The sequence below is a fragment of the Macaca mulatta genome, chromosome 7 (genome assembly GCF_049350105.2).
Source record: "Macaca mulatta isolate MMU2019108-1 chromosome 7, T2T-MMU8v2.0, whole genome shotgun sequence".
Taxonomy (NCBI): Eukaryota; Metazoa; Chordata; class Mammalia; order Primates; family Cercopithecidae; genus Macaca; species Macaca mulatta.
In genome coordinates this window covers 9,207,296-9,227,629 of record NC_133412.1, presented here as the reverse complement: position 1 = coordinate 9,227,629, position 20,334 = coordinate 9,207,296, and the positions used below count along the sequence as shown (strand labels likewise).

General features: G+C 42.4%; 1 protein-coding gene across 10 annotated transcripts in view; it reads right to left on the bottom strand.

The window, feature by feature from the left end:
- Window positions 1–20,334, bottom strand: part of ENTREP2 (endosomal transmembrane epsin interactor 2) — a 443,707-nt gene that overhangs the window by 70,851 nt on the left and 352,522 nt on the right. The gene's annotated exons all lie outside the window — the stretch shown is intronic.

Genomic DNA, 20,334 nt, shown 5'->3' with positions numbered 1-20,334 from the left:
AAAGCAGTGTTAGATGAAAACAGAGTATGAGAGTCTCAGTGAGAAGGAAGGGAACAGAGTTACCAGTGCCTAGGAGAAAAGCAGCTTTAGAAAAGTCAAGTCCTAGCCAGGTGTGGTGGTATGCCACCTGCATTCACAGCTACTCAGCGGGCCGGGGCAGGAGCATCGCTTGAGCCCAGGAGTTTGAGACCAGCCTGGCTAGGCAACATATTGAGACCCTGTCTCAAAAATACATAGCTAAAAAATAATAAAGTCTTAGACGTAAAACTACTAAAAAAGAAAATCAAGCCAGGTGCGGTGGCTCACGCCTGTAATCCCAGCACTTTGGGAGGCTGAGGCAGCCAGATCACGAGGTCAGAAGTTCAAGACCAGTGTGACCAACACGGTGAAACCCCGTCTCTACTAAAAATACAAAACCTAGTCGGGCATGGTGGTGTGCATCTGTAATCCCAGCTACTCAGGAGGCTGAGGCAGGAGAATTACTTGAACCCAGGAGGTGGAGGGTGCAGTGAGCTGAGATCGTGCTATTGCACTCCAGCCTGGGTAACAGAGCGAGACTACATCTCAAACAAAAAAAAAAATCAGTAAAATCTATGCAATTTTATTCAAAATAACACTGAACATGAAACAAGTTATTTTCCTTAGACTAAGAAGTGCCCTACTTTCCAACAGATAATATGTTTACAGCAGCCAACTCAAAGTACAAATACTTTTCAGACAAATATTGGCCATTTATAACTGTAACAAATAATTTTTCATTGCATGCAGTATTACTGAGGCTGAGGCAATACTTATAAAACCTCCAGGTATCAATGTGTCTGCCTATCCTAAATACTGGGGGAGGGGTAATGCAGCATCCTCAGAGCCAAGAAATGTGCTGATATTCACCGGAGGAGGTCAGCTTTCACTTTCTCAGGTTAGCTTAAGACTTAGCCCCTGCCACCCCCCGCCACCCCCTGCCCCATGTCAGGTGGGCTTTGCGACTGGCTTTCAGCAGTAGAATATGGGTAGAAGTGGTAGCTTGCAGGTTCTGAACTTAAGACCTCAACAGGCTTCGTGTTTCTGCACCCTCTCCCTGCAACTTCCAACATACAGCAGGAAAAGAACAGGTTCCAGGAGCTGCCAGCTCTCCAGCCCCAGGAGGCCCATGGAGCAAGCCCACAGAACTGTTCTGCCCTACGGTACACGCACACACAGCATTACTAGGTAAGATCAAACCATGTGTTAAATAACTCAAACAAATGACACTCCCACCAATAGGGTGTGAATTCAGGCTAATCCACACGCTCACCAATGCTTGCTAATGTTGGACTTAGACATTTCTGTCCATGCAGTAGCTAATATAACAGTATCTAATTTGGGGGTGGGTGGGTTTGTTTTCATCTTTGCTCATTTTCTTAACCATTCACATTGTGAAACCTAACACACATACAGAAAAAGTGCACAAAGCAAACATATTCAGTTCAATGATTTATCATAACCAAGCACCCATGGGCCCATGGCCATGTTCCTAGAAGGCCTTCCATGCCTCATTCCCTATCATTCCTCCCCCTCGCTGCTCACCACATTCCTTACTTTTTAAATAATCACTTCTAGGCTTCCACCTTGATACATTTACCACTATAGTTTAGTTTCACCTGGTTTTCTAACTTGATATAAATAGAATCATACAATATTTTTAGTATTTGGCTTCTTTCATTCAAAATTATAAGATTCATCTACCTTACTGCATGTAAATATAGTTGATCGTGTTCACTGTTGTATATTACATTGTGTGAATATGCTGCCATTTATGTATCTATTCTCTTGCCGATGGACATTTGGATTGTTGCTAATTTTTTCTGCAGTAAGATTAATGCTGCTTTGATATTCTGTACTGGTCTGCTGGTACCTACATCTGCATATTTCTTTTGGATATAAAATACCTATTGATCAGAGCTGCTGGGTCCCTGGGAATGTGCAGCTTTAGCAGAGAATACTAAGTCACTTTCCAAAGTGGCCATTCCCATTTACACACTCACCAGCATTGTTTGGGGGTTCCCATGACTCCACATCCTGGCTTGGGCTTGTTTTAGTCTTTTTAATTTTAGCCAAGAAAGTACCGGAAGAGGTACTTCCTCCCTGGAATGAGGGAGTAAGCCAAGGAAAAAAGAGAAGATGGGATCTAACACAGAAAAGAGAAAGAGGAAGTTCTAAGAAAATGAGAAAAGGATGTCCTCACATGGTAAATACATAGACTGCCTATAGGCTGACTTGTCCAGACTGAAGCAGGAAACAGAGGCTCAATGGAAACGTCTCTAAGAAAATGAAGCTGACAGAAAGCTTGACGGGTGGGATTGTATTCAGAGGAGACTTTCAGTTCTTCTGGGAAGTTTGAGAGTAAATTAGAAACAGAGACACTAAACAAATAATAAAATAAAACAGTTTTAACTCAGCATAAAAGACAAAACATATATAGTCCATGGTTTTGTTACATATGTGGCTTGCAAATATTTTCTCACAGTCTATAGTTAATCTTTTTATCCTCTCAAAAGGATCATTCATAGAGTAAAGTTTTAAATTTTGATGAAGTCCAACTCATGTATTTTTGCTCCTACACTTTTGGTGTTGATCTAAGAACTCTGCCTAGTCCTAGATCTTTCTCCTATGTTTTTTCTAAATGTTTTATAATTTTAATTTTACATTTGATTGCATGACCCATTTTCAGTCACTTTTAGTGTAAGATATGAGACTTGGGATGAGGTTGATTATTTTTGCCTATAGATGTCCAATTGTTCCAACATTTGTTGAAAAAGCTATCTTTTCTTTGCTGAATTCCTTTTGACTTTTGTCAAAAATTAGTTGGGCATATTTGTGTGTCTATATCTGGATTCTCTCTTTGTTCCATTGATCTATCTTTCCACCAATCACCAAGTCTTGATTATTGTGGCTTTAAGTCTGGAAATCAAAAAATTGATTCCTCCCATTTAATTCTTATTTTTCAAAATTATTTCTCTTTCCATATACGTTTTTTTGTTTTGTTTTGTTTTGTTTTGTTTTGTTTTTTGAGACAGGTCTTGCTCTGTCACCCAGGCTGGAGCGCAGTGGCATGATCTTGGCTCACTGCAACCTCCGCTTCCCAGGTTCAAGTGATTCTCATGGCTCATCCTCCCAGATAGCTGGGATTACAGGCGCACGCCACCATGCCTGGCTAATTTTTGTATTTTTAGTAGAGACAAGGTTTTGACATGTTGGCCAGGCTGGTCTTGAATTCCTGGCCTCAAGTGATCCTCCCACCTCAGCCTTCCAAAGTGCTGGGTGTACAGTCATGAGCCATCACAACTGGTCTCCATACATATTTTAGAATAAGACTATCATTGTCTAAAAAAAAAAATGTTGCTGGGATTTTGATAGGAATTGAATCAAACCCACATTTTTTTTTCTTTTTTTTTGAGATGAAATTTTCGCTCTCGTTGCCCAGGCTGGAGTGTAATTGCGTGATCTCAGCTCACTGAAACTTCTGCCTTACAGGTTCAAGCAATTCTCCTGCCTCAGCCTCCTGAGTAGCTGGGATTACAGGTGCCCCCCCAACACGCCCAGCTAATTTTTTTTTTTTTTTTTTTTGTATTTTTAGTACAGATGGGGTTTCACCATGCTGGCCAGGCTAGTCTTGAACTCCTCACCTCAGGTGATCTGCCCACCTTGGCTTCCCGAAGTGCTGGGATTACAGGCGTGAGGCACTGCGCCCAGCCCAAACCCACATATTAACTGGGGGAAAATTGACATATTTACTACATTGAATTTTCCAATTTATTTATTTCATCATTGTTAAGTAGTTTTCAGTGTACGTTTTGTTAGATTTACACTTATGTATCTTTTTAAGCGATTTTTAATTTCAGTGTCCATATGCTTCACTGTTAATATGCAGTATTACTGTTAATACACAAGAAATTAAGCTCACTATTAATACACAAGAAATACAACTGAATTTTGTATGTTTATTTTGTATCCTACAACCTTGCTGAACTCACTTATTAATTCTAAGAGGCTTGTTTTGTTCCATTTATTTTTTAAAGATTCTGAGTTTTCTACATAGATACCCATGTCATCCACAAACAGGGTTAGTTATATTTCTTCCTTTCTAATCTGTATGCCTTTTATTTTATTTTCTTGCCATACTGCATTGGCTTGAAATTATGTCATTATGTTCTATGTTGAAAAAAGTGGTATGAATGAGCATGCTTGCCTCGTTCCCGAGCTTAGGGGAAAAGCATTCAGTCTCCATTAAGTGTGTTGGCTGTAGGTCTTTTGTAGATGCTCTTTTTCACGTTGGGAAGTTCTCTGTGCCTATTTTTCTAAGTTTCCTTTTTAGTTATGAAAAGGTGTTCGATTTTGCCAAATGCTTTTTCTGCATCAATTGATATAACCATGTGGTTTCTCTTCTTTAGCCTGTTGATATGATAGAATAAATTGTCTGATTTCTGAATACCGAACCAGCCTTGAATCCCTGGAATAAATCCCTCTTGGCAATGATGTATAATTCCTTTCAGACATGTTGAATTTTATTCGTTATTATTTTGTTAAGGATTTTTGTATTTCTATTACATTAATAAGGGATATTGGTCTGTAGTTTTATTTTTCTATACTGTCTTTGTCTGGTTTTTGGTAGCATGGCAATATTACCTCCACAAAAATCAATCTGGAAATGTTCCTTCTATTTTCTCAGAGAAATTGTTTAGAAATGGTATTAATTCTATAAATGCTTAACAGAATTCTCCAGTGAAACCATCTGGACCTGGAGATTTTGTTTCTGGAAGTTTTAGAATTATAAATTCAATTTCCTTAATAATTACAGAGCTATTCAACTTCTCTATTTCATATTGTATGAATTATGTTAGTTTGTGTTTTCCAAGAAATTGATCTATTTCATCTAAGTTGTGAAGTTCATTTGTGTAAAGCCATTCCTATTATTCCCTTATCATCCTTTTGATGTCTGCTGGGTCTGTAGTTATATACCGGTTTCTTCCCAGATATTGGGAATTTGTGTCTTCTAACTTTTTTTCTTGCTAGAGTTTTGTCAATGTTGTTGATGTTGTCAAAGTATCAGCTCCTTTTTCATTGTTTTTTCTCCATTGGTTTTCTGTTGTCTATTTCATTGATTTCTGCTCTTTCATTTATGATTTCCTGCCACCTACTTGCTTTGGGTTGATTATGCTGCTGTTTATGTAGTTTCTGTTTTAATTTTATTTTTAATTGAGAAATAATTCTATACTACATATTTATGGGGTACAGTGTGATGTCTTAGTAATGTTTACATTGCAGAATGATTGAATCAAGCTAATTCACAAATCACCTCACATTTTTAAAAAAATTTTTTATTTTACTTTAAGTTCTGGGATACAGGTGCAGAATGTGCAGGTTTGTTACACAGGTATATATGTGCCATAGTGGTCTGCTGCACCCGTCAACCCATCATCTAGGTTTTAAGTCCCACATGCATTACGTATTTATCCTAATGTTCTCCCTCCCCTTGCCCCCATCCCCTGACAGGCCCTGGTGTATGATGTTCCCCTCCCTGTGTTCATGTGTTCTTACTGTTCTACTCCTACTTATGAGTGAGAACATGCAGTGTTTGGTTTTCTGTTCCTGTGTTAGTTTGCTGAGAATGATGGCTTCCAGCTTCATCCATGTCCCTGCAAAAGGCATGAACTCATTCTTTTTTATGGCTGCATAGTATTCCATGGTGTATATGTGCTACATTTTCTTTATCCAGTCTATCATTGATGGGCATTTGGGTTGGTTCCAAGTCTTTGCTATTGTAAATAGTGCTGCAATAAACATACATGTGCATGTGTCTTTGTGGTAGAATGATTTATAACCCTTTGGGTATATGCCAAGTAATGGGATGGCTGGGTCAAATGGTATTTCTGGTTCTAGGTCCTTGAGGAATCGCCACACTGTCTTCCACAATGGTTGAACTAATTTACACTCCCACCTACAGTGTAAAACCATTCCCAGGGCCGGGAGTGGTAGCTCACGCCTGTAATCCCAGTACTTTGGGAGGCCAAGGCAGGGGATCACGAGGACAGGAGATCGAGACCATCCTGGCTAACATGGTGAAACCCTGTCTCTACTAAAGTACAAAAAAATTAGCCGGGTGTGGTGGCGGGTGCCTGTAGTCCCAGCTACTCGGGAGGCTGAGACAGGAGAATGGCATGAACCCAGGAGGCAGAGCTTGCAGTGAGCCGAGATCACGCCACTGCACTCCAGCCTGGGTGACAGAGCAAGACTCCATCTCAAAATAACAACAACAACAACAACAACAACAACAACAACAAAAACTGTTCCTACTTCTCCACAGCCTCACCAGCATCTGTTGTTTCCTGCCTTTTTCATAATTGCCATTCTAACTAGTGTGAGATGGTATCTCATTGTGGTTTTGATTTGCATTTGTCTAATGACCAGTGATGATGAGCTTTTTATTCATATGTTTTTTGGCCGTCATATTTATCTTTTTTGTGGTGAAAACATTTAAAATCTACTCTTAAGCAATTTTGAAATATACGATGCATTATTTATTTATTATAGTCATCATCCTGTGAAACAGATCACTAAAACTTACTCCAATCTAACTGAAATTTTGTACCCTTTGATCTATATCCTCTTTGGCTTCAACTGTTTCCCTTTGCTGTGATCAACTGGACTGGAGTCCAGCTCTCCTGAAACAGGTCACTCTCTTGCATCTCAAAAACATGCGAGGAATTATTTCAGAGGATCACATCTCTAGGCTAGGCATTAAGATTGAAGTAGCTATCATAAACGGCAAGACATTTTCCTCAGTCTGAAGCATCATCCAGGGAAAGGGAGGGAGGATCAGCTTGGCTGGAAAGCACGATTTATCAAATAAAATAACCCTTCAATGACCCCAGGGAATAGACATCCAAATAAATCTTTTCCATCAGTTATTTCACTGAGTTTGTGATTAATTCTTAGAAAAATTCTGAAAATCTCCTGATTAGTTCTCTGACCTCGACATCTGGGTGTGCAAGTGGCTGACAGATTTATTTCGGGAGTACCCCTCAGTGTTCGGGTCATTGGGAACGACACCTCAGAGCTTTGCAAATGAGGCCACAGTAATTTTTCAAAAATCTCTTTGGGGCACTTAACAGCTAGCCTGCCCCCTTTATTTACGGTCTATCAGCCTGTCTGGGAGTAGAAAGGGCTTATGCAACAGAAAGAGGGGGATGCCCCCATGATTCTCTTACAGAAGTACAAATGGGATGGGTATGTGACCTTCAGATATTCTTAAAGGTAAGGCAGTGTGGGAAGGCTGAGCCTGCAGGCAGAGCAGGGCAGAGGGCTGGGAAGAGGCTGGCATGTGTCAAGCCCAAGAACTCACAGTGGGCACACCAAGGCCAGTATCGTTGGATGTGAGGAGTCTGCTTCGAGGAGGAAAGAGGCGCAGCACGAGCAACAGAGTCAGTCTACTCACAGTCCTAAGTGCCATGAAGTGACCCAGGACAAGCCATGTGACCTCTCTGGGCTTCAGGTTCCCGGGCCCCAGTGAGGATCAAATGAGATCAGAAAGGTAAAAATGCAAAGTGCCAACGTTATTTGCTGGTGTTATTGGTGTTGTTATTATTTTCATTAAAGAATAGATTTGTATAAACTAGACCCTAATTTTTTTTTCCCAAAGGTTCAAACAAAGCTATGAAAACTAGACCCTAATTTTTAAATTGTGGTAAAATACACACAACATAAAATTTACCATCTTCACCATTTGTCAGCACACAGTTCAGTGGCATGAAACACATTCACCTCACTGCGCTACCATCATCCCATCACCACCATCCACCTCCACAACATTTTCATCTTTCCAAACTGAAACTCTGTCCCCACTAAACAAACCCCCATTCTCTCCCCCACAGGCCCCCAACAATCCCCATTCTACTTTCTCTCTGTGTGGATTCCCTACTCCAGGTACCTCCTGCAAGTGGAATCAGGCAGTATTTGTCCTTTTGCGGCTGGCCCATTTCACTCAGCAAGTCTTTAAAGTTCATCCATTGTAGCACATGTCGGGGATTTCCTTCCTTTTTAGGGCTGAAGAATGTTCTATCAGATGCATCTACCATATTTTCTTGATCCACTCATCTGTAGATGGACACCTGGGTTGTTCTCAGCACTTGGCTGCTGTGAATAATGCTGCCATGAACATGGGTGTGCAAATATCTATTTGAGTCCCTGCTTTCAATTCTTTGGGTAAATTCCCAGAAGTGGAATTGCTGGATCATGTGGCAATTCTGTTTAATGTTTTAAGAAAATGTCATAATGTTTTCCACAGCAGTCGTACCGTTTTATGTTCCACCAAGCGTGTACAAGGCTTCCAGCTTCTCTACATCCTCACCAACACTTCCTTTCTGGGTTTTCAAAAAATCATAGTCATTGCAGTGGGTGTCAGGTGGTATCTCATTGTGGTTTCCATTTGCATTTCCCTAACCATTAGTGATGTTGTGTACCTTTCCATGTGCTCACTGGCCATTTGTATATATTCTTCGGAGAAATATCTATTCAAGTCCTTTGCCTGTTTTTAAACTGGGTTGTCTGTGTTCTTGTTGAGCCGCAGGAGTTATTTATACATTCTGGATATTAACCCCTTATCAAATATATGATTGGTAAGTATTTTCACCCATGGAGCCTCTTATCTCTGCTGATTGTGTTCTGTGATGAACAGAAGTATTCAAGTATTTTTGAATACTTGTAGGTTTCCATCACTTTGACAAAAACTCTCAGTAACCTGATGATTCCTCCCTAACCCAATCATTTTTGCTTCCTTTGTCTCAAGAATGAGCCACCTTAAGTCCTGCTGCAGAGGTAAGCATCTCACTTGCCTCACTCTGTCCTTGTCCTGCTTTCTGAGCAACGCCACTGTCCTGCAGCATCCCTGCTGGTGGTGGGAGAGGGTCCCCACAACACCAGCCCCAATGACACAGGACGACATAACTGCCTTACTCTGGACTACTATAGCAAATACCACAGACAGGGTGGCTTATAGACAGTAGACATTTATTTCTCAGAGTTCCGGAGGCTGGGAAGTCCACGATTAAAACACCAGCAGATTTGGTGTATGGTAACATCCTGGTTCACAGATGGGTCACTGTGTTCTCACCTGGCAGAAGAGGCGAGGGAGTTTTCTGGCACTTCTATTATGAAGGCACTAACCCACTCGTGCGGACTCCACCCGCATGACATAATCACCTCCCAAGGACCCCACCTCCTAATACCATCACCTTGGAGGTTAGAATTTCAACATAGCAATTCGCGGGGGACACAAATATTCAGACCACAGCAAAAGCCCTTATGCTGGTGATGCTCCAGGCACTTAAAGGCACTGGTAAGGCCCCAAAATCTCCATAATCACAGTGCAACATGGGTGGACCTGATGACATTATGCTAAGTGAAGGAGGTCAGATACCAAAGATTGTACCCTACATGATTCCATTCAACGTCTGGAACGGGAAAACCCACAGGGACAGAAAGCAGCTTAGTAGTTGTCTCGGACTCAGTCGGGGACAGGGGCCAATCCAGGGGTGGGACATAAAGGGTATGGGATGTCTTTTTGAGGTGATGAAAATGCTCTAAAATTGACTGTGGTGACGCACATTCAGTAAATATACTAAAAACCACTGAATTTTAAACCTTAAGTGGGTGTAATTATATCACAGTAAATGTGAATTATATCACAATAAAGGTACTTCAGAAAAAGAAATTACCACCACATGTGATTACTAACTTAATTTAGTTTGGATGGTTTTAATCCCTTCCGTGTTCTGCCTAAACATTTTATATTCACACGTGTGTCACCAACATAAGAAGTTTGAGATCAATTAAAACTACCTTCACCACCGTCTCCGCAGTGTAACCTCAGGGTCAGCATAGAGGTGCTCCCTGGGTTGGATGACAGGGAGCGCTTTCCGTCGTGGGGTTCGAATCCATTCGCCCAGCAGCTCCTGCAGCACTGTCCTCATCCGGCCCCTCCAGCTCTTCCTCACTCCAGAGCACCAGGGACTGGGCACCTGTTTGTTCCTGGAGAGGTGCTGAATCCGGTCCCCGCCAGGCCTGGGGACAAAGCTGGCCCATCACTGGGGGATTTCCCCTGTACTACACAATGGGCGTGGAAGTGTGGAAGCATGTGGTCCGGCGTTGTGTCCAGAGTTCATTCCTGCTGGTGGGTTCGTGGTCACGTTGACTTAAAGAACGAAGCTGCAGATCTTCCCGGTGAGTGTTACAACTCTTAAAGATGGCATGGACCCAAATAGTGAGTAGCAGCAAGTTTTATTGCCAAGCGTGAAACGGCAAAACTTTCACAAGGAGCGAGAACTGTTGCCTCTGCTGGCTGGGGTGGCCAGCTTTTATTCCCTTCTTTGTCCCCGCCCATGTTCCCTTTCTGTCCTATCAGAATGCCCTTTTCTCAATCCTCCTCGCGACTGGCTACTTTTAGAATCCTGTTGATTGGTGCATTTTACAGAGCGCTGATTTGGTGCATTTTAAAGAGCTCTGATTGGTGCATTTTACAAACCTAGCTACAGGGTGCTGATTGGTGTGTTTTACAATCCTCTGGTAAGACAGAAAAGTTCTCCAAGTCCCCACTTGACCCAGGAAGTCCAGCTGGCTTCACCCCTCTCTTCCTTACTCCAGAGCACCAGGGACCGGGCACCTGTTTGTTCCTGGAGAGGTGCTGAATCCAGTCCCTGCCAGGCCTGGGGATAAAGCCAGCCCATCAGTTGGGGGGGTTTCCCTTTTCTGCACAGTTGGCGTGGAAGCATGTGGACTGGCGTGTCACTGAGGGATCTCCCCCAGCCTCCCCACTAGGTTGGGAATGCAGTCCTCAGTGGGGGTCACCCCACCTTCCCTGCCAAGGTAGGGACACAAACCCCCACACTGGCCCCTCCTAGCCCGGCTCTCCCCTGGGGGGCCTACAAATGCCAGGATTCCTGAGAATTGAGACTCCCTTTTGTGTCCCCTACAGCAGGGATGGCAAACACAGAACACACATCCCACCATTTCCCACTTTTGCTTTCACCCTCTCCTCCCTCTACCCCGAGTCCAGATAACAGCCTCAGAATCCTACTCAGCACACTGTTCTGGGCACTTAATGCCAGGCGGAGGAAGCTGGCACACAACGTGAAACCTACTTGCCAACCCTGCCCTACCTATAAGTAGACAGGGCCAAAAATAAGAGAAAATAAAATGCTTCCAACTAAATACATAAAGACATTGTAAAATGTTGATGCTTACTAAGAGGGAATTAGCTGATTCCTTAAACGTGTCATCTACTTTGAAATGATCTAGAAATGCTGGCGAATAGGGCGGCCTCAGAGTGCTCTCAAGCCTCTGTCCAGCCGCAGGGGAAGCAGTTCTCTCTGTGCTTCTGCAGGAAGTGACAGCTGAGGTTTGAGGGAGGCGCCAGCACACCACAGATGTCAGATTCCTCAGTAAACAGAACTCACATACACCCCTGGTGGGAGTGAAAATTAACAGGGACAACTTCGGAAAACAGTTTGGCAGTATCTACCAAAGCTAAACATACCTATACCTACATACCTATAGGTATACCCTATAACCCAGAGACTTCACTCTGGTGTAACCAACGGATGGATGTCATCCGAAGCAATACACGAGAATAGCGACGCCTGTGCATCCACGATAGCCTCACACTGGGAGGAGAGTGGGGAAAACACACTGCAATGTACTCACACCATGGAAAACAGGAAACCAGAGCTACTTGCAATAAGATGAGTGAATCTAACTGACATGTTGAATGAAAAAAGCAAGAAACAAAAGGGTCAATTACATATGATTCTATTTATAAAGCTGAAAGCCAGTAAGAATTCTTCCATGACATTAGAAGTTAGGGTAGCAGGTGCCCACGGAGAATGTGGTGTGAGTAACCGGGAGAAGGAAGGGCGGGGCTCCCGGGAAGCTGGAGATGTTTTACTTCTGATCTAAATGTCTGTTCCATGGGTTTGGTCACCTGCCAAGAGTCATTGGGTTCCATACTTAAAATGCGTGCTTTCTTCTCTGGCTATGTCTGAGCTAACACAGAGGATTAATTTTTCAAAAATACACAAACCTGTCTGGTCGTGGTGGCTCACGCCTGTAATCTCAGCACTTTGGGAGGCCAAGGTGGGCAGACTGCCTGAGGTCAGGAGTTGGAGACCAGCCTGGCTAACATAGTGAAACCCCATCTCTACTAAAAATACAAAAATTAGCCGGGCGTGGTGGTGGGCACCTGTAATCCCAGCTACTTGGGAGGCTGAAGCAGGGAAATCACTTCAACCCGGGAGTCAGAGGTTGTGGGCTGAGATCACCCCACTGCACTCCAGCCTGGGCAACAGAGAGAGACTCCGTCTCAAAACAAAATAAAAAACAAATAAAAAATACATGAATAGTCCGGGGGAGAGTCTGTTGCTTATGACTGAGTGGACCTCAAGGCCTGCCTCAGTTTCCCACAGAGACAGAAGGACCATGGTCATGAGGATACCTTCCAGGGATGGTGGAAGCAAAAAAGAAAGTCGCGTTTTGATTCTGGATCCTCTGCTTGGAATGTGCGGGTCTCACACAGGGAAAAGGTGGGCTTCTTCCAAGACTCAGCCTGAGCATCTTCCTCTGCTCTTGGCGACTGAGTTTCCCTCTCCCCGTGAGTCTCTCTGTGCCCCGGTACCCCTGCAGGGTCACTCTACTCAGCTGTCACCCCATCAGAGCACAAACTACTCCCTGGCATGTGGTGGCTGCTCACAACTGACTCTGAAATGAGCGGATGGATGTAAAAACAAAAAAGTGGGAGGCAAAAGTGTCACCTGGGTTAATTCAACTGGATTTTAAAGGTTTCAAGAAGGTTTTGTATAATGCTTTTTACTTTCTGCATTTTAAGATGCGTTGACATCTTGGGGTCTACTAATCCAGGAGAGACTAGCTGATTCCTTCAGATAGTAAGCAACTCTCTTGCAAGCCCACTCTTCCTATGCAGACCAACCAATCCACAGCTCACACCTCCAACCACACCCTTCATTTAACTCTCACAACTAAGCCACTATTTCCCCTGCCCTAAATCATCCCAGGGCCAGGTAAGGTACTAGACGACTGGGGGCTACTCCTACAGCCAACAGGTCAAACCAGCCAATTCTAACCTGGCTCAAACATGCCTGCACATTCCTCCCCACAAAAAACACAATCAAGGATCTGGCCCATGCTGTCCCCTAGGTCAGGGGTCCCCAAACCCTGGGCCACAGACCAGTCCCAGTCCTTGACCCGTTAGGAACTGGGTCTCACAGCAGGAGGCAAGCGGTGGGTGAGCATTACTGCCTGAGTTCCACCTCCTGTCAGATCAGCAGCAGCATTATATTCTCATAGGAGTGCGATTCCTGTTGTGAACTGTGCATGCAAGGGATCTAGGTGGCATGCTCCTTATGAGAATCTAATGCCTGATGATCTGAGGTGGATCACTTTCAACTATAACCATCCCTGACCTGCACCCTCCCCCAGTTCATGGAAAAATTGTCTTCCACAAAACTGGTCCCTGGTGCTAATATGGCTGGGGACTGCTGCCCTAGATCCCTCCGAGCTTCTCTGTGTGGTCTTGCCTGGGTAGCACAGCCCCTTCCTCTTGGAAACTGTGAGTAATAAACTCTTCTTTCAAAGAAGGGGTCTCTGTGTCTGGCATCCCACCGTAATGGACTACAACAAATCCCAGGTACCATCTCTTACCCCAATTCATCTCTTTGCTACGTATATTTTCAATAGACACCTGTGCTTTAAATGCATTCAGATGTCCCAGAATGCAATCCATGGGTATGAACTGTGCAAATGCCACGTTACTCTTAACACTTAGGATCAGATGATTAACAGAAGGGGATTTTCTGTAAAATATGCAGTTATTCAGGTTACGACATAATAATGGCAAGAGTAAAAAATCAAATTATTTCTTCAGTCTTTTACTAGGAAGATTTCTGCATTTTGTTTTTGCTACTGCTATAAATGAGGGAGGCCTCATTTGTCCTACAGTAAAATGATGAAAATCTGCCCATCATCCCCTCTATGGTGAAGCCAGTGGAGAGTCACGGTGTTCTGCGACCATCGTGCTGTGCGACAGTGCACCCAACCACCTCTCAGACACACTCACTGTGTGCCCTGCACAGGAAACACCAGCCAAGGTGGGTGAGGGACAGGCAGATGGCTCGGGAAGCTCATGTGATGGAAAGGCCACTCCTGGGGCCCCACTCAGGCTCTTCCAGCATGGTGCTAGGGGCCACGCCGAGCCCCTCGCTGGTTTGCGGTTGAGGGCCTGGACAGCCCAGGAGCCCAGGTGCAGGGTTCAGACAGCTCATAGCCTCAGCCCTGAGGTTGCTCCACAAGCCCCTCCCAGCATGGCTCAGTCCCTGCTCCAGTGACTTCAGATCTATGTCTCACTTCACTTCGGAATTCTTTAGGACAAATCGTTCTCAGAATATGGGAAATTACTTTCTCTTGTCTGACTGCCCTGGCTAGGACTTCGGTAGTATGTTGAAGCAGAGTGGTCAGAGTGGGCATCCTTGTCTTGTTCCCGTTCTCAGAGGGGATGCCTTCAACTTTTCCCCATTTGGAATTATGTTGGCTGTGGGGTTGGCATAGATGGCTTTTATTACAGTGAGGTATGTCATTTGTATACCGATTTTGCTGAGAGTTTTAATAATAAAGGGATGCTGGATTTTGAATGCTTTTTCTGCATCTATTGAGATGATCATGTGATTTTTGTTTTTAATTCTGTTTATGTGGTGTGTCACATTTATTGACTTGCATATGTTAAACCATTTCTGCATCCCTGGTATGAAACCCACTTGATCATGGTGGATTATCTTTTTGATATGTTGTTGGATTCAGTTAGCTAGTATTTTGTTAAGGATTTAGCATCTATGTTCATCAAGAATATCAGTCTGTAGTTTTCTTTTTCGATTATGTCCTTTCCTGGTCTTGGTATTGGGGTGATGCTGGCTTCATAGAATGAATTAGGGAGGGTTCCTGCTTTCTCTATCTTGTGGAACAGTTTCAAAAGGATTGGTACCAATTCCTTTTTGAATATCTGGTAGAATTTTGCTGTGAATCCATCTGATCCTGGACTTTTTTTTGTTGGCAATTTTTTTAAAGTGTCATTTCAATCTTGCTGCTGGTTATCGGTCTGTTCAGGGTATCTAATTCTTCCTGACTGACACTAGGACGGTTGTATTTTTCCAGGAATTTATCCATCTCTTCTAGGTTTTCTAGTTTATGTGCACAAAGTTGTTCACAGTAGCCTTGAATGATCTTTTGTATTTCAGTGGTGTCAGTTGTAATACCTCTCGTTTCATTTCTTAATGAGCTTATTTGGGTTTTCTCTCTTTTCTTGGTTAATTTTGCTAATGGTCTATCAATTTTACTTATGTTTTCAAAGAACCAGCTTTTTGTTTCATTTATCTTTTGTATTTTTTTGTTTCAATTTCATTTAGTTCTGTTCTGATCTTGGTTATTTCCTTTCTTCTGCTGGGTTTGTTATTTCCTTTCTTTTGCTGGTTCTTGTTTCTCTAGTTCCTTGAGATGTGACCTTAGAGTGTCAGTGTGTGCCCTTTCAGTCTTTTTGATGTAGGCGTTTAGGGCTATGAACTTTCCTCTTAGTGCCACCTTTGCTGCATCCCAGAGGTTTCGATAGTTTGTGTCATTACTGTCATTCAGTTTGAAGAATTTTTTAATTTCCATCTTGATTTCATTTTTGACCCAAGTCTCAATTCAGGAGCAGGTTATTTAATTTCCATGTATCAGCATGGTTTTGAAGATTTCTTTTGGAGTTGATTTCCAGTTTTATTCTACTGCGGTCAAAGAGAGTGCTTGATATAATTTTAATTTTCTTAAATTTATTGAGGCTCGTTTTATGGCCTATTGTATGGGCTAACTTGGAGAAAGTTCCACATGCTGTTGACTGAATGTGTATTCTGTGGTTCTTGGATGAAATGTTCTGTATATATTTGTTAAGTACATTTGTTCCAGGGTATAGTTTAAATCCATTGTTTCTTTGTTGACTTTCTGTCTTGATGACCTGTCTAATGCTGTTAGTGGAGTATTGAAGTCCCCCACTATTATTGTGTTGCTGTCTATCTCATTTCTTAGGTCTGTTAGTAATTGTTTTATGAATTTTGGAGCTCCAGTGTTAGGTGCATATATGTTTAGGACTGTGATATTTTCCTTTGGACAGGAAAATATCATCTGTGATTATTAATACTAAGTGTCAACTTGATTGGATTGAAGGACACAAAGTGTTGATCCTGGGTGTGTCTGTGAGGGTGCTGCCAAAGGAGATTAACATTTGAGTCAGTGGGCTGGGAAAGGCAGACCCACCCTTAATCTGGGTGGGAACAATCTAATCAGCTGCCCGTGCAGATGGAATATAAGCAGGCAGAAAAGTGTGCAAAAGAGAGCCTGGCCTAGCCTCCCAGCCTACATCTTTCTCCCGTGCTGGATTCTTCCTGCCCTCAAACATCAGACTCGAAGTTCTTCAGTTTTGGAACTTGGACTGGCTCTCCACGCTCCTCAGCCTGCAGACAGCATATTGTGAGACCTTGTGATAATGTGAATTAATAATAAACTCATATATATATTCCATTAGTTCTGTCCCTCTAGAGAACCTAGACTAATACACCATTATATAAATGTCCCACTTTGTCTCTTTTAACTGCTGTTGCTTTAAAGTTTGTTTTGTCTGATAGAAGAATAGCTACCCCTGCTCCCTTTTGGTGTCAATTTGCGTGAAATGCCTTTTTCGACCTCTTTAAGTTTATGTGAGTCCTTCTGTGTTAGGTGAGCTCCTGAAGGCAGCAGATGGTTGTTGAGTTCTGATGCTCCTGAAGCATCCGAGTTCTGAGTCTCCTGAAGGCAGCAGTTGGTTGGTGAGTTCTTATCTATTCTGCGGTTCTGTATCTTTTAAGTTGAGCATTTAGGCTGTTTACATTCAATGTTAGTATTGAGATGTGAGGTACCATTGCATTCATTGTGCTATTTGTTGCCTGTGTACTTTGGTTTTTTTGTTTTTGTTTTTTTAATTTGTATTTTTGTTTTATAGGTCCTGTGTGATTTATGTTTTAAAGAGGTTCTGTTTTGATGTGTTTCCAGGATTCGTTTGGAGATTTAGAGCGCCTTTTAGCAGTTCTTGTAGTGGTGGCTTGGTAGTGGCGAATTCTCTCAGCATTTGTTTATCTGAAAAAGATGGCATCTTTCCTTCATATATGATGCTTAGTTTCACTGGATACAAAATTCTTGGCTGATAATTGTTTTGTTTCAGGAGGCTGAAGATAGGACCCTGATCCCTTCTAGCTTGTAGGGTTTCTTCTGAGAAATCTGCTGTTAATCCATTAGGTTTTCATTTATAGGTTACCTAGTGCCTCTGTGTCACAGCTCTTAAGATTCTTTCCTTTGTCTAACTTTGGATAACCTGATGACAATGTGCCTAGGTGATGATCTTTTTGTGATGAATTTCCCAGGTGTTCTGTGTGTTTCTTGTACTTGGATATCTAGGTCTCTAGCAAGGCTGGGGAAAATTTCCTCTATTATTCCCCCAAATATGTTTTCTAAGTTTTAGAATTTGCTTCTTCCTTAGGGACACTGATTATTCTTAGGGTTGGTCATTTAACATAGTCCCAGACTTCTTGGAGGCTTTGTTCATATTTTCTTTTTCTTTGTCTCTGTTGGACTGGGTTCATTTGAAGACCTTGTCTTCAAGCTCTGAATTTCTTTCTTCTACTTGTTGAATTCTATTCCTGAGACTTTCCAGGGCACTTTGCATTTCTATAAGTGTGTCCACTGTTTCCTGAATTTTTGATTGTTTTTTCCTTATGCTGTCTATTTCCATGAACATTTCTCCCTTCACTTCTTGTATTGTTTTTTGGATTTCCTTACATCAGAATTTGTCTTTCTCTGGTGCCTCCCTGGTTTGTCTAATAACTAATCTCCTGAATTCTTTTTCAGGTAAATCAGGGATTTCTTCTTGGTTTGGATCCATTGTTGGTGAACTACTGTGATTTTTTGGGAGTATTAAAGAATACTGTTTTATCATATTACCAGGGTTGGTTTTCTGATTCCTTCTCATTTGGGTAGGCTCTGTCAGAGGGAAGGTCTAGGGCTGAAGGCTGTTGTTCAGATTCTTTGTTTCCCATGGGGTGTTCCCTTGGTGTGGTAATCTCCCTCTTTGCCTATGGATGTGGCTCCTATGAGCAGAACTGCAGTGATTGTTGTCTGTCTTCTGGGTCTGGCCACCCAGCAAGTTCTATCAGGCTCCAGGCTGGTACTTGGGGTGGTCTGCACAGAGTTCTGTGATATGAACCATCTATGGGTCTCTCAGCGTGGATACCAGTGCCTGTTCCAGTGGAGATGGCAACGGGGTGCAATGGACTGACTATGTGAGGGTTCTTAGCTTTGGTGGTTTAATGCTCTATTGTTGTGCTGGTTGGCCTCCTGCCCGGAGGTAGCACTTTCCAGAAAGCATTGGCTGTGGTAGTTTAGAGAGGAACCCATGGTGGGCAGGGCCCTAGAACTCCCAAGAATATATGCCCTTTGTCTTCACATCCCATGCTCATGGATGGGTAGAATCAATATTGTGAAAATGACCATACTGCCAAAAGCAATCTACAAATTCAATGCAAGCCCCATCAAAATACCACCATCACTCTTCATAGAATTAGAAAAAACAATTCTAAAATTCATACGGAACCAAAAAAGAGCCCACATAGTCAAAGCAAGACTAAGCAAAAAGAACAAATCTGGAGGCATCACACTACCTGATTTCCAACTATACTATATGGCACAGTCACCAAAACAGCATGGTACTGGTATAAAAACAGGCACACAGACCAATGGAATAGAATAGAGAACCCAGAAATAAACCCAAATATTTACAGCCAACTGATCTTTGACAAAGCAAACAAAAACATGAAGTGGGGGAAAGGACACCCTTTTCAACAAATGGTGCTGGGATAACTGACTAGCCACATGAAGGAGAATGAAACTGGATCCTCATCTCTCACTTTATATAAAAATCAACTCAAGATGGATTAAAGACTTAAATCTAAGACCTGAAACTATAAAAATTCTAGAAGATAACTTTGGAAAAAGCCTTCTAGATGTTGGCTTAGGCAAGGAATTCATGACCAGGAATCCAAAAACAAATGCAATAAAAACAAAGATAGTCAGGACTTAATTACACTAAAGAGCTTTTGCACGGTCAAAGGAACAGTCATCAGAGTAAACAGACAACCCACAGGGTAGCAGAACATCTTCACAGTCTATACATCTCACAAAGGGCTAATTGCCAGAATCTACAATGAACTCAAACAAATCAGTAAGAGAAAAAAAAAATCCCATCAAAAAGTAGGCTAAGGACATGAATAGACAGTTCTCAAAAGAAGATATACAAATGGCCAACAAACATATGAAAAAATGCCCAACATCACTAATGATCAGGAAAATGCAAATCAAAACCATAATGCAATATCATCTTACTCCTGCAAGAATGGTCATAATCAAATCAAAAACTAGTAGATGTTGCTGTGGATGCTGTGATCAGGGAACACTTCTACACTGCTGGTGGGAATGTAAACTAGTACAACCCCTATGGAAAACAGTGTGGAGATTCCTTAAAGAACTAAAAGTAGAACTACCATTTGATTCAGCAATCCCACTACTGGGTATCTATGCAGAGGAAAAGAAGTGACTGTATGAAAAGGATACTTGCACACGCATGTTTATAGCAGCACAGTTCGCAACTGCAAAATTGTGGAAGCAATCCAAATGCCCATCAGTCAATTAATGTATAAAGGAACTGTGCTCTGTGTGTGTGTGTGTGTGTGTGTGTGTGTGTATAATGGAATTCTACTCAGCCATAAAAAGGAATTAATGGCATTTACAGTGACCTGGATGAGACTGGAGACTATTATTCTAAGTGAAGTAAATCAGGAATGGAAAACTAAACATCGTATGTTCTCACTGATATGTGGGAGCTAAGTTACGAGGATGCAAAGGCATAATACTAATACAATGGACTGTGGGTACTTGAGGGGAAAAGTAGGAAGGGGGTGAGGGATAAAGGACTACAAATAGGGTACAGTGACGCTGCTCTGGTGATGGGTGCACCAAAATCTCACAAATCGCCACTGAAGATCTTACTCATGTAACCAAATACCACCTGTTCCCCAATAACTTATGGAAAAACAAAAAATAAAAATAAATAAAAAAGAAAATTGGAAATTAAAGCTTTAAGTAGAGAGGAGAGACAGTAGACCAGAGGCCACCGTGCTTAATGGC